Genomic DNA, 15,000 nt, shown 5'->3' with positions numbered 1-15,000 from the left:
TATAGACCTGTGAGAGAGAGCAGCATGATGTGTGAGTAAAGGCCTCCTTCATGAACCCTGCATGCTTTGATCAGGTGATGGTCACTGTCATTCACTTTGACCCTTTGTCAATTCTAACTTGGTCACTGTGATTGTGTGTGGATGCAACATATATATATATAATGATGCATGTGTGCATGTTTCTGTGTGAGTGTGTGTGTGTGTGTTTGTATATGTGTGGTTGCAGGGGTGTGTGTGTGTGTGTGTGTGTGTGACTAAGACTGTGAGAGAGAGACAGAGATGGTTAGAGGGGAGGAAGAGAGGGTGAGACCTGAATACTAAATCTGCATTGTGCCTTCAGGTGAAAATTCGGATAACTTAGCAAGTTCACAGAGTGAATGAGATTGCTCCATCCTTTACTCAACAGTTCACTATATTTTTCTATATTAAGAAGATTGCCACTGAACTGTTGCCCCAGTGCATGTGCAGAAATTCTTGACATCACTTCAGTTTGAACTCCTGCATCTGTGTATTGATATCAGACTTTGATTTGAAGAATGGTAATAAAAGATATATATATATATATGTATATTATGTGATTTAGTTATGCTCTGGTTATTAGCACCCTGCATTACCCGTTTCATGAGGAGTGCTTGGATCAGTGTCATATGTGTGTGTGTGTGTGTGTGTGTGTGTGTGTGTGTGTGTGATTCTTTATATTCATTATGATTATATTATATGGACATGTCTGCACGGAAACGGACATGAATGCATTGCGTGTTCTACAGATCAAGATGGAAGATCTATAGATATTACATGTGATGCGGGCAATGGGAATGCCCAAGGCATTGGATTTGAAATTTTCATTAAGATAGACAGGTTGTACTGGACATATGGGCAGGTCGTTCAGCACCTGTCTACTGTACTCATGATGGCTTTCCAATACATTCTGTGGAAAATTCTGCTTTGTCTGGTGGGAGTTCAAAAGATCATGATGTACATGTACAGTCCTCATAACAACATAAGGTTTGATTTTCTGTGGAGTATTGATCATATAATGATAGATCTCTCTTTTATGTTGCCAAGATTCCAGTTATCCAATTTTTTTCTTTTGTTGATACTTTTCTTTGTCTTCAATACTATTGAGTTGATATCATTGCTCAGTGAACTAGCATTCTGGCATCTTAGTTGCTATGCTGTTCAATTTAAAGTCTGGAAACAGGCATTTAATGGTGTGAAAGAACGGGAAGCAATAGCTTGGCAATACTTGTATTTCAAACATAAATGAAAGCCTGTTGAATTGTAGTTTGTATACTTCATAAAATATCAATAAAAATTCTAATTTTTGCAGCCAGTTGTCCTTCCTCAGCAAAATGCTTTGTACTGACAGTAGTATTTGCAGATTCTGGAGCACTTTTTTTCCCTTTCTTTTCTTTTTCAGATTTACTAGAAAAGTAAAGAAACAATGCCCATAGACATATTTCAGTATTATGTATCATGTTTCTTTCACAGTTATTGTAGATGTTGTACTGCATATAACTTGTATAGTCTGAATGAAATATTTCCATGGAGAATTTCACAACACACTGTGGCAGTTTTTGACAGTTGCAACAGGAATGTTTTGCTGTGTGTTTGTGTGTGTGTGCTTGGAATGAACCACACCCAATGAGACATTTGTTTGCCCATGCCTTAAAGCCAGAATTTTTTGTGTTTTTTGTTTTTGTGTTTTTGTTTGAAGAAAAAGTCCATAGTTTGCTCAGACACACTGTTGCATGTTGCTACAGGACAGTCCTGCCATACTGATAATGATACCTCTACTCAGTAAAGTAATGAAGAGAAAGAGAGAGTCAGACTTAGAAAAAGAGGGGGAGGGGGGTGGGAGGGAGGGCTGGGGAAAGGGGGGGGGGGGGGAGTTGGACACTTGGGGACAGGGAGAGAATGAGAGCTCAGACACCCAGGAGGATGGAGGGGTTGTGGGGGCCAGTCCTGTAGACTGCACAAGACAAAGGAAGCCTGCAGGAAATAAGGGAAGTGTATCGCCTGCCTGGGACTTCTAATTAGTCTGACCAGTCTGCAACTGCTTTTAATGAGCCCATTGTCTGCTGGACTAATCAGTGCATGCTCGATAACTGTGCAGAGGACTGGGGTCCAGTGTCAATGAATGTTGTTGGAGTGCAGTTTCTGTGGATGTTGATACGAGGGTTATGCAAGTGCTCAGACACCAGCTGTTGTTCCTATGTTCATTGTTGAAAGTACATGCGTGTGTGTGTGTGTGTGTGTGCGCACATGCGCACATGCATATATATAATTGTATACTTACAGATAAGGTCTGTCTATACATGTGTTTGGGGACAGAATATAGAAATGTAATCAAAGTATCCAGCATTTGTACTCAAAAGGAGATGGTTTTGTCAGACTGAAATGTAATTATATGTTAACGACTTAGTGGTAAGGGGATTTACTTTAGCAATGAATAAATTTTGGATAAGAGGATTAAAACATTAAAAAGAATACTTTGGATCTATGTTGTGTGGATCAATATCCTGGGATCTTTATCCTGTCAGTGACCCACTTTTGTAGCCATGTTGTAAACTGAGTGATATATAAAAAGGGGACTTTTGTAGCCATGTTGTAAACTGAGTGATATATAAAAAGGGGACTTTTGTAGCCATGTTGTAAACTGAGTGATATATAAAAAGGGGACGGTACAAAAGAATTTAGATTTTTACTGAATTCAGTAGTATGAAGATAAAAGGATAGAAAAGATCTGCGCATGGGCCAGAGACATGTAGAGGCCAGTCACAAAAGGGTTTTTCTATGGTTTTATTTTACAGTACTTGTAAGGAGATAAAGAAAGGAAGTATAACATATCAGGAATGCAAGTGGATAGTAAGCATATCATATATTACAATGGAAATACTATCACTTGGGATGGAGTAGGCAACAACATAACATAGATAATGCACATGTGAAAACCAAACACTTGACAGCAAATGACATGTCTAAGACATTTAAGTAGTGTAGATAAAGTGGTTAAAGCTAAGCTGATTTAGTGAAAGTACACTGACAGCACAGATTTAAGTAAAGCTCATTCTGTGTCAGAGTGACTCAATTATTGGAGTAAGCCATATAGGAGAGAGTATGATGGCTAAATTACAATTAAAAGATTGTGGTACATACCAGATGGTTTTAACCATTAACTGATATTAATCAAACCTATCTTGTAATCATCACAACAGAATACTACACACCCATTATACTGGAGAAGCACACTGTAACTGTGAAGCTATGGTACTGAGAGTCAGTGAAACACTGTAGCTGTACAACTGATACCAGCATGTTTAAAATTAAAAATACATGAATAATAGAAAAGGTAATAGAATCTGTGGCTTTGATATTCAACACTTGCAAACTGAGAAACCAATTAATAGTCAGTGTTCAGTACAATGATTGGAAGAACTGTCATGGCTTAACGAAGTGGATTCAGCTAGCAATGGACTCACGCAAGTTATCCAGTTGCGTCAAACATAAACACAGTAAACATAGCATGTGTTTAACATTTCAATCTCCTCCGCTGAAAGTGGGATAAGTAACGCTTAACCTTCATCAGTGTGACCAGAATACGTCATTCCTAAAGTTCTAAAACAGTCAAATAAACTGTCAGTGGGCAGAAACGTCACTGACTGTGACATTGAAAAGAATGAAATGGAATACTGCTACAAGCATATGACGACATGGTGATTTTCTAGATCGGTCATAGCTGAGCTGTGACTACATGTCAAAGCAATAATTGAAACAAGTAAATTGACATAAGACAATATCAGCATACTCATATGATCACAAGTATTGTGTCGAAGAATACAATTTTCAAGTCAACACATTTGACACAAAGTACTACAGCGAGGATGTGCAATGCTGGCCTTTGGGGCGACACACACTGAGTGTGATACAGTGAGAGAGAGAGAGAGAGAGAGAGAGAGCAGGCTAAAGCCACAAGGAGGATCAGGTGTGAAAGTGACCACTGGTCACATGCTTCACCTATTTATGCGAGTTACGTGAACTGCAACGATCACACTCAATGGCTGCGAGCAAATCGACCTTATTGCGAATATTGGGCTAGATATTTGAATAATCTGTGTTTGTCAGGTGTTCAGTGATAGATTTCTAAATGATTCCTGAACCGATTTATGTTGGATTGGTTGCAAAACAAAGAGCTCAACACCACCTTTCTGATGAGTATAAAACGAAGTGTTGATTATTTTAAGATGAATTTGCAATCTTTAAGTCACCTGGATTGATCAGTTTTTAATGAGATCATTGCTGAAAATTACAAACTGCATTTAATCAGTTTAACATAGGCAAACACAAATGGCATAAATTTAAAGATGGAATTGCAACAATTATGCCAGTATATAATACTTGTAGTTTATTGATCTGACAAAAGAGATATTTGATTAAATATGGTGTGTCAGAAACACAGTTTTCAACTCAGCCAAAGCCATCAAGCAATGCTAGTTGTCCAGTGAATGTCGTTCAGTGTTGACAGTGAAAATCGGTTCTGTATCTTCTAAGTGCCTGATCTATTCTCATCGAAACACAATAATAGTATGGTTGTAGGGTACGATAAGCAATCACACATAGAATTGAGAAGATTGCAGCGTTATATGTGACGGAAAGAACAAAATGACGGAATCTTAGTGTCAGTTGAATTCTTTACACTGATGAACGATTAAACTAAAATCAAATATGCTTCTAACTGATTTAAATGTGTGTGTGTAAGCACAACAGATATAATATGGCAGTGAATGATACAGAGACTTGATTTAATTAATATTTGGAGCTTTTTCTTCTTCCGTCTTCCATGGCCACGCTAGATTTTCAGTCCAGTCAAGACAGCGAAGTCCGCGGTCCTTCGCAGGGACTCCACCGGTCCCCACAGTTTCTCTTGGAGCTCTACTGGGCTGGGCCATGCCTGGCGTCTCAGAGCATCAAAGGTGGGGCAGGTCTGCAGGATATGGGAGGGGTTCTGTGGGCCTGTGCCACAAGGGCACTTGTCAGTATTTGATATCTTCAGACGGTAGAGGTGGGAGAGGAGCTGACATTGTCCCGTTCACAGTCTGAAGATTGTGACCTGTGCCGCTCTGCCCAGCTCATGGATGCCGTCCTTTTCATCTTCCATCACGATGTCCAGTCGTTGGCGCTGTGCTTTCCTGAAGCTGTCTCTCAGTATCGTTTTTGCCTCAAATGTTTGGAGCAAAAGGCGCTTTGCATTCAAATTTGGAATGGCGTCACGCATTATGCGTGAGTCATTGAAGGGCAGCTTGTGCTGTAAAGCCGTAATGGTAGCTAGCTGTGCACTTGGCTACATATATTATCCTGCATTTGTAGTTGGAAGAGAATGGTTCTGTCAGTAAGTCATTTTCATCACACTTGTTGCACAACCTTATGAGTTGTAAACTTTACACCCAGTGTTAAAAACTTAAGCATGACTCTTCAGTGGTGTGTGGAACATCAACAGTACTTGTCAAGCAGGCTTGACAAGACTTTTTGGCAGCTGGTGGAGATGGGTTATGAAATGCAAGACTGCCTCTGTGTGTGTGTGTGTGTGTGTGTGTGTGTGTGTGTGTGTGTGTGTGTGTCTGTCTGTGTGTGTGTGTGTGCGTGAGAGAGAGAGAGAGAGGGAGAGAGAGAGAGTTTTGTGTTTATAAAGATAGATGGCTACATGTCTGTCTTGTTTGTGGATGCATATATATTCTTATAGATCTGTCCAAAAATATGGTGCTTTCCGCAAAACCGTGAAAGTCTTACCAATTGTGAAATAGAAAATATACTGTACATACAAGGCAACTTCAAAGTCTGTTGTGTAAGCAGTCCTTCCGTGGATCTGTCCAACATGTCTCTGTATTAAATGCATCATGCATATTAACAAGGATTTATTAATGGCAAAATTTATTTCTATAGATATCACAATGTGCAGTAACTTTGTAATTTGTGTGCACATGAACATGTGTAATATTGTAACAATTAATTTTTATTCCCCTTCATACTTGTATAATAACAAACATAATGCTGCACTCTCTCTCTCTGTCTCAGTCTCTCTGTCTCTTTTTCACACTCGCACACACACACACACACACACACACACAGAGTCATACAGGGTCACACACACCCACACACACAGAGTCATACAGGGTCACACACACACACACACACACACACACACACACACACACACACACACACACACACACACACACACACATTCAAACTCAGATACATTAATTATTAATACATGTTTACACATTACACATTTTGATTTATTCGTGCACACAGTCTAGTCTGACAAACACATACATGAATGTATGTGCTCTCAGACACACAGACATTTACTCACAATCTCATACATTCACACTCACACAATGACAATGTGACAAAAGCACAAGTTGTCCCTTCCATTGCTTTTCATTCATGAATCTCCCACTTTTGATGAGTTTGATTTAATCATTGAAACATTCTCGACAAGAAACGGTGCAAAAAAGGAATGTAAATAAATGATTGTACAGTGTTGCTTTGACATTTCTCAACCTGAAAGCATACAAGTCGATTGACGTTGGCTGCAGAAGATGGGCTTGGTTACTGAGACAGAGTTAAGGAGAAGTAACCAGTCATCTGAAAGAGAAAGTTCTCAATCAATGATTTAATGCTGTCATGCCACATCACGAAATGCAGTTTTCAATCATGCAGACACGTACACACGCATTATGATGTATGTATGAGCTTATGTCATGAGTGAGAGCACACACAGACTGATATAAATCATATGCATAGAAATGATAGCCCACCATGTATATGATTATATTCTTTTTCCTGTTTGTCAGATGGACACCCTGGTGTCCACAGTGAAGGCAGCTAATATATGCAAACACACATACATGCACATATGTTTGCATGCTTAATACACACATTTTGATTACACTTATGTACAAACACGTGCACAATTACTAGTACACACACTTTTATTAGCACACACTTTTATTCACACACACACATACACACACATTTAGCATAACAAGCACATACAGGTCTGGGAAATATCAACATATTGATGATCAGCTAGTGTTTTTTGCTTTTTTTAAATTCTTTTCTTGTGTGTGTGTGTGTGTGTGTGTGTGTTTGCTTGTTGTTGTTTTGTTGTTTGTTTTGCCAGGCCATTGTAACAAACCCATAAGCACCATTTCCACAAGGCCTTTTAACAAAAGAAATCAAAATTTAGGAAAACTAAATGAAATAAAATCAGTCAACCAAACTATCTGTTTACCACCGATGACTGAATCAAGAAACGCTGCTGATACATGTAACAGCTTAATTCAGCAGTGAATGAAAACCAACCCACCCCACTGCTTCCACACTGACCGCTGCACCACCGTCAGCCATCATGATCATGATCATCATTATCGCTTTCATGATCAGCCATGGTGTTCTTTGTCAGCAACATCAAGTAGACAACTCTTGGTCAAACGCACTTGTTAACATCACGGTTGACTGACTTTTCGCGTCAGCCGATCGTTTTATGCAGACATATCATTGTGACGTATAACATTCATGTCCAGTCATACTGTGTGTCACCACTTTATTACGTACGGGCGTATTTTATGCTACGTTGGGATGTCTGGCGTGCACGCCTATCGGTACTTTCGCTGCCGACCCCACCGTTCCTAACAACGTTAGCCCGCATACTATTTTTATGCGACAAGATTCGGGCACCACAAGGGGTGAAGACCTGTCGATCGTGTTGTGTGCACGTTGTGTTACGCATTTAAAAAAGGGAGCCGCTGTTGATTCAGGCTGGCCAACGTAAGCGGGCGTGGTTCTCGAAGCAATAAAGCGGGCCTGTGTGTTGTGCAAACTGTCGGAGCAGTTAGTGTGTTTGTGTGTGTACACTGTCCCCTCCAGAAAAGTGGCCCCGCTCATTCTGGCATTTTGACAATATCGTGCAGTTGTTGCATTATAAATACATACACGTACGACCTTTCCTTGCAATGTGTGAAAGCGTGCCGTGGAAAGGTTGAACCGAACTGGAGAGCATAATATACCCCCCCCACACCTGCTTTTCACGTTGGCAGTATTTGGTGACGATACCATGTGCTGTGCTTATTCATATGTGCATAATAGATACCGAAAGTGATGTCCTGTTCGGTACGCTAATTCTTCACACACAAAAAAACCCAGAAAAGTTATGTGAAGTTTGTGAAGAAACTATGTGTGTATAACCGAGACAGAAATTCGAGGGGAATGCCTGCTTAAAAAAAAAGGAACTTCTTTTACGCTGTGACTATCGTGAGTACACTTTGAGACACTGACGTAGCTCACATCACTTATAATTTGCACACACACACACACACACACACACACACACACACACACACACACACACACACACACACTCACACAGAGTTACATAAATGAATAGATATCACACACACACACACACATGTGCGTGTGAGCGCGCACACACATAACTGAGGCTGTATTAATGCATATCTGATAGCTGCTGTCACTAATGCTTATTTAAAAAGAATGAAGGAAGATATGAGGATAGTGCATTGCATACTTTAACTGTAAACTGCATGCACACACACTCTCTTTATCTCGCTCTTTCTTTCTCTCTGAAACACACACACACACACACACACACACACACACACACACACAATGAGAACTTTTGAGAGAGGCGTGGAGGGAGAAAGAGGGAGAAAGAGAGGGAAAGAGAGAAAGAGAGAGAGGAACAGAACCCAATCCAGCAGGGACCAATGATCCAAAGTATTTGCCATCAACCATTCGCAAAGTTAAAAAGCTGTTGAGCCGGAGGTTGCACATTGAAGGGGAGTGACTGTGATGTGATGATACTTTGGCTGTAGAGTGAAGGGGGATGGGGCGGAGGAGGAGGGGCCAGGGGAAGGGGAGGGGAGTTGGCAAAGACAAGACGAGCACTTCAAATTAATGACTGTGTTTGAGCACTTATGCAGCTCTCTTGAGCCAAATACGTTGCATTCTTGGAGGAGCAGAAAGGGCGGAGAAGCGTTGCATGAGTGGGCTGAAAACGTTTATAAATCAGAAAACAGGGTGTCTGGAGCTGCCTGATGTATATATATATATATATATATATATATATATATATATAAAGAAAAGAAAAGAATAAAAACCTACCAGGCCCGGACTTTTCAAAAACACTTGATTTAAGGCTGTGTGACATTTGAGCACATGAAAGGAAGCAAACACCATGCAAAAAAGAAGAAAAAGAAGAGAGAAATGCATGTATTGGGGAGTAAAGAAAAGAGGAGGTGGGAATGAGAGAAGAATGAGGGGGGTGGGAGGGGAGGTGGGGCAGGTGGAAAAGAAACAGCAATACAATCCTTGTTGTGCTTGAAACCCTGTCAGTCAGAAAGACCTATCAAGTTGTCAGCGAACAATAATATTCATTTATAGATATTCAAATTATCTGAGGTTGAAAATGTCCACACATCTAAACTGGCTGGGTTAAACATGTAAACAACCAATAAGGCTTGTTAATCAATGCAGTAATCACGTCAAATGAAGTGTTTTCAGAAAAAAATGGAGAAATCATCTAAGGGGCGGTGTCCTTAAAAATATATTTCTAAACTGTAATTATTTTTTGTTGTGGTTGTTATTTTTTAAGAAAAGGGAAGAAGACAATGAAGTAAAATGTATTGTTATTGCTGTGTGTATTATTGCACATTTGTTTTTGATTCACAGTACATACTGTTTTATTACCACAGTGATGCATCAGATAAGTCTGTAAGACAGTGAAGGTGGTGGATTTTTCTTTCCTAATTGGCAAATGTGTTTTCTGTTGTTGTTTTTTTATATTGTAAACATGAATTTGTAAGATACTTTTTTTATTGTTGTTGTTGTTTTTAGTATCCCTTTAACAACGTTGTATGTGCATGTTCATTGGACATTCAAGAGTTTTGTGAGAGAGAGAGAGAGAGAGAGAGAGAACAAACAATCTTGAAGCTGACTGGTTGTTTAGAGAACAGAAATTTTATGCATTTTGTTTACATACAAAGCTAAAGAGTTTCTTTTACACTACATATACCTCCAAACCCTTGTAGTGGATCCTCTTCCACTTTTACTGCCTTCCTCTTCTTCCCATCAGTTTTTTTTCTTTTGTTTTTTAAAAATCAATAAACGCCATGTGCGTGGCGTGGCGTGCCTTCAACACACGACATGTTCATGAGCGAACCATATGCCGTGACAGCAATAAAAAAAAAAATAAAATTTTTTTTTCTAAAAGTCAGCATGCAGCCATGACAATTTGAAGACTGCAGTTTCAATACCTTTTTCGTCATGCAACATTATGTTTTTTAGTCAAAGAAAATTTTATTCTTGTCAACAAAACACGACTGACATGACCCAGTGAACAACAACAATAATAATAGTGTAAAAATGAAAAGCTAATTAATGATAATGAATAAAAACTATAAAAAAAAAAAAAAAAAAAAAGCATTCAAAAAAGAAAAATGATAACCCAAGAAACAATTTGTGAAAGCAAACTGTCTGAAAACAAATAAACAAAATTTGGAATACAGAGAGAGAGAGAGTGATAGAGAGAGATGGGAAGGAGGGGGGCAGTGTACGGGGGGGCGGTGGTCATATGACTCCAGAGATAAACACTTTTTGTTCGAGTCGTCGTATTGGGCAACTTCCTTGTCCGTTAACAACATTATTCGAAAGTTCTACACAAGGAAACAAACACAAGCAAGAGCAGCAACAGTATTAACACCGGTAAAAATACCAATTATAAAAGGCGTCCGTGCAAGCACACACACACACACACACACACACACACACACACACACATGTGCGCGCGCGCACACACATGCGTTGCCAGAACCATAGGCAAGATAAAAGGGATGTTGCAATTATCGAGTAATTAGCTCCATCGTGCCGGGAGTGCCACAGTTTGGTGGTATGAGGCTTACACAAAAGACGACTTACGAAACACTTGTTATCGATTTCATGCTCGTGTTTGTCCACGTATTCTTCATCCGCTATAAGGATATATATGGTAAATTAATTTCGTCAATAGGCGTACATTTTGTAAAATTGCGAAAAACATATTTTGCACGAATCTAAATTCTAATAATGCAATGAAAATTCTGATAAATTCTGATGGTCGTCTTTTTGATGCTGAAGAAATGCGTTGGCTACAGGTTTGGATTCATTGCCATAGTTCTAACGTTCACTGACAGGATGCACTTTCCGCCAGTCTTAAGCGTTACGAAGTCACATGAAGGAAACGGACTCCTTGGCATTCTAATGAATTATGTTGAAGATGTAATTGTTGATGGGATAAACATTAAGTATATTCTACAGCCAACAATGACCCATACAAAGACAGCTTTGTCCCGAGAGAAACAAGCCACAGGCGCTTTTATTTCTCCGTAACGCGACTTCTTTCATTCAGTTATATACGGGATAGCTAAAAACCGCGTGATGCAGAGACAGAATTAGGGATGGAAATAGCTAAATCTTGTTACGAGGAATCAGAGCTCGAGACAGCTGAGTAGACCATACCGGCGAGATTAGATTACAATTTTAATTAACACAGAGAACAGCGCACTCGAAAAAGTGAATGATGTGCAAAGACGATAATTAAGTATGAAAATAATGGCAAATTTGCTTCATTAGAGTTGGTTTGGATTATTTGAATTGGTGATGGTTTTAATGCAAAAACAGGTCAAAAGTATCTTGACTGCTTTGTTAACAAATGCCTTGGGGGGAGGGGAGGGGAGGGGTGTGGTGGGGAGTCGGGGGGGGGGGGGGGGGGTGGGGGGGTCATGGATTGCCAGTCCCCAAGATTCTTTTTCATTGACAGACGCACAGAGCTGGACACCCGCCTACACGCGCGCGTGCGCAGAGACATACACGCACGCTCGCGTGCCTTTGATAGCCATCCCCTGGAATTTTCAACTGGTAATCATCGACTCCATGTTTGTCAGACAGTCGGACATTCCCTCTCTGTCTCTGTCTGTCTGTCTGTCTATCTATCTCTCTTTCCCCATCTTTCCCTCTCATTCTCTCTCTGTCTCTTTCTGTTGGGGAGGATCAGAGCGCTGGCCAGACTTGGGTCCTTTCTCTTGTGAGCAGCACCGTGCGTCACGTGCACATCTCCCCGTCCCCTCCCCCCCCCCCCCATGCCCCCCAGATCTCCTCCTACCCCCCACCTCACCCCTCCATCTCCCCCACGCCCTGCCTCCATGACAGAGAGTGATCATGAGCTTCATAGGTTTAGCTTATTGATTGCGCCTCCCCCCCCCCCTCCCCCCGACCCCACGGCCATTTCCCCCTTTCCGCCCCGCTGGACTGCCCTCCTTTCATCCGTTGGAATCCTGTGGGTGCAGCTCTGCTGCCACACGTTGCTTCGGATTTCTTTGTGTACGGGGCATTGGTCAATCCTCCCTTGTCTTTCTTTCTTTTTTTTTGTTTTTGATTTTATTATCATTATTACTGTTATTATTTTTTGTTTGTTTTCTTTGCGATCCCGAGGCCACATGTAATCAACAGATCGATGATGGTAACCGTGATGAGATGATGATAATGACGATGACGAATAGCTTTTTTTTTCTTTCTCTGGAGTCTTTCTCGTTTTGAGGAGGAAGAGCAGTCGGTGACTTTGAAAGCAACAACAGGCAGGTCATGCACGATTCGCATCGTGGTGGAACGAGTCCTTTTACTCATGTGTGGAAAAGGGAGAGTAGAAAGAAGGCTGGGGGGTGGGGGGGGGGGAGGGGAGGGGGTTTCTACCCCGCGCGTGCACGCATTCACGAACACACACACACACACACACACACACACACACACACACACACACACACACACACAAGCCTGATAAAAATATTACGTTTCAAATATTTCACTCACACACACACACACACACACACACACACACACACACACACACACACACACGCGCGCGCGCGCGCGCGCACACACACACACACAATTACATATAATGACACTTGTAAACAAGCATTACCCTTGGTTATTTCACACTCCCTGCAGATGGGTTTTTCCCTGAACCGGCTTTGAGTTGCCGAAGAAGAGAGATCTATAAATCATTGGGATGTGAATTGGTGCGTTATTGCTGCTGGCTATCTGCTACGTTTGATAATTGAAAATTCATTTTTTCCACAAGATTCAATCTCGACGAGAGGACCCTTAGTATAGTGCTGTTGGATGATCGATTGCAAGACTAGGGTGGACTGTCAAATCAATACTTTTGTTCACGCACGCGCGCAGTCACAGACACACGAACACACTGACACACAAACACACACATACGCGCGCACACGCAGACACACACACGCACGCACGCACGGAATGAGCTGATATGCTGAGTAATTGAGATGGGCACTGATGCACTCAAGTTTGAATAGCAGTTCTAGTGCTGAGTCAGCAGATGTGTTCAGACGGCATAACGGTTTTCAGCGATGCATCATTTGGCAAATACCCGCCCTGTGGAATCGATCCAGCGTAAACAATCGTCTGATTTCTACACAGAAACTTTTGGGAATGCGGCAGGGGGTGAGGGAAGCTTAGGTTAATCGGCCCATGTGACAGTGCTTTTTAGGAGGTGGTGAGAGGGAAGCGGCATTGAGTTTGGGGATAGGTGTGGAAGTATTGATACTGTTCTGTCCACTCCTTCAGATTTATTAGTGAAATGAGTCGCACTCTTAGATTTGGAAGAAAAAGAAGAAAAAAATCCGTGTTCGGCCCACAGAAGAAAAAAAAAAGATGTAGGGAAGAGCTATTCTGAATTAATCCCAACTTTAAATTAAAAAAAGATATATATATATGTATTATTCTTCTTTGAAAGCTCATTACAGTGTGTGTGTGTGTAACAAACAAGAGAGTGAGGTTAATTATCAAAATCCCATGCTATCAACACCAGCACTTGTCATTAACATAATTATCCCGTGTGGCGAGACAGTCTTTTTGGCATTTGATGTCAGCACAAATTTTGTTTCTGTTTCTGTTTTGTGTGTGTGTGTGTGTGTGTGTGTGTTCTCTTCCAGTTAAGGCCAGGGGTTGCGTACAGAGCCACAGGCAGGCAATGAACCATACTAGGGAGGTTAGAGTCCCAACATAAATCCTGGCATTCTCGCTGCCCTCCCACCGCCCTTCCCCTCACCCACCCACCCCTGCACCATCACCCCCCCCACCCCGCCCCCTCCCCTCACCCACCCAGCCCAGCACCATCATCCCCTTTCACCATTAATGTTGTTGTCGCCCTCTAGGGCTAAAGCACGGCAAGCTGGTAGGGCTCCACATTTATCCAACCAGAACTTCTGCCCTAGGTCAGGTAAATGTCCACTGGTGATGCCAAAGCAGTGTTGGATACGTTACACCACACCTCCACACCCCAACCACCTCCACCCCTGCTCCCGCCCCTACCCTGATCCACCTTCTCTCCTGCTTTGCCTATACTCGGATGGTTCTCCACCGTGGGCCGTATTACCACAAATACCAGGGGGTGAGTGTTGACGTTGACGTTGACCCTGATAGTAGCTAAGCAGAGGAGGGAGGCGGAGGAGTGATTGTTGACCGCTTCGGACTGTTTGTTCTGATCGCCGTGATCCTGTACGTGAATTTGAATGACGCTCAGTTGAAAGTGAGACGGATGCCTTGGTGTTCGTACCAGTTTGTGTAGCTGTGTGTCCGCTGGAATAAAATCACATTGTCAACACACGCACGCGCGCGCGCACACACACACACAATTACATTCATGTCGCATTCACACCTCCGCACTTTCTCTTTCACCTCTTTCCCATTTTCTATCAAAGACATACACGCACATATACACACTCTCACACACACACACACACACACACAACACACACACACACACACACACACACACACACACACCTTTACTTTTCTCATTTCCCCCACACCTACATTCTGTTCTGTTTTCCCCAGCTTTTTCGCCAGTTAATT

General features: G+C 41.6%; 1 protein-coding gene across 2 annotated transcripts in view; it reads left to right on the top strand.

The window, feature by feature from the left end:
- LOC143301637 (oxysterol-binding protein-related protein 8-like) overlaps positions 1-15,000 on the top strand; it is a 132,633-nt gene that overhangs the window by 6,736 nt on the left and 110,897 nt on the right. The window lies entirely within an intron of this gene.

The sequence above is a fragment of the Babylonia areolata genome, chromosome 27, assembly GCF_041734735.1.
Source record: "Babylonia areolata isolate BAREFJ2019XMU chromosome 27, ASM4173473v1, whole genome shotgun sequence".
NCBI lineage: Eukaryota > Metazoa > Mollusca > Gastropoda > Neogastropoda > Buccinidae > Babylonia > Babylonia areolata.
The sequence above is the reverse complement of the archived record's forward strand: the minus strand, read 5'-3'. Positions and strand labels throughout refer to the sequence as shown.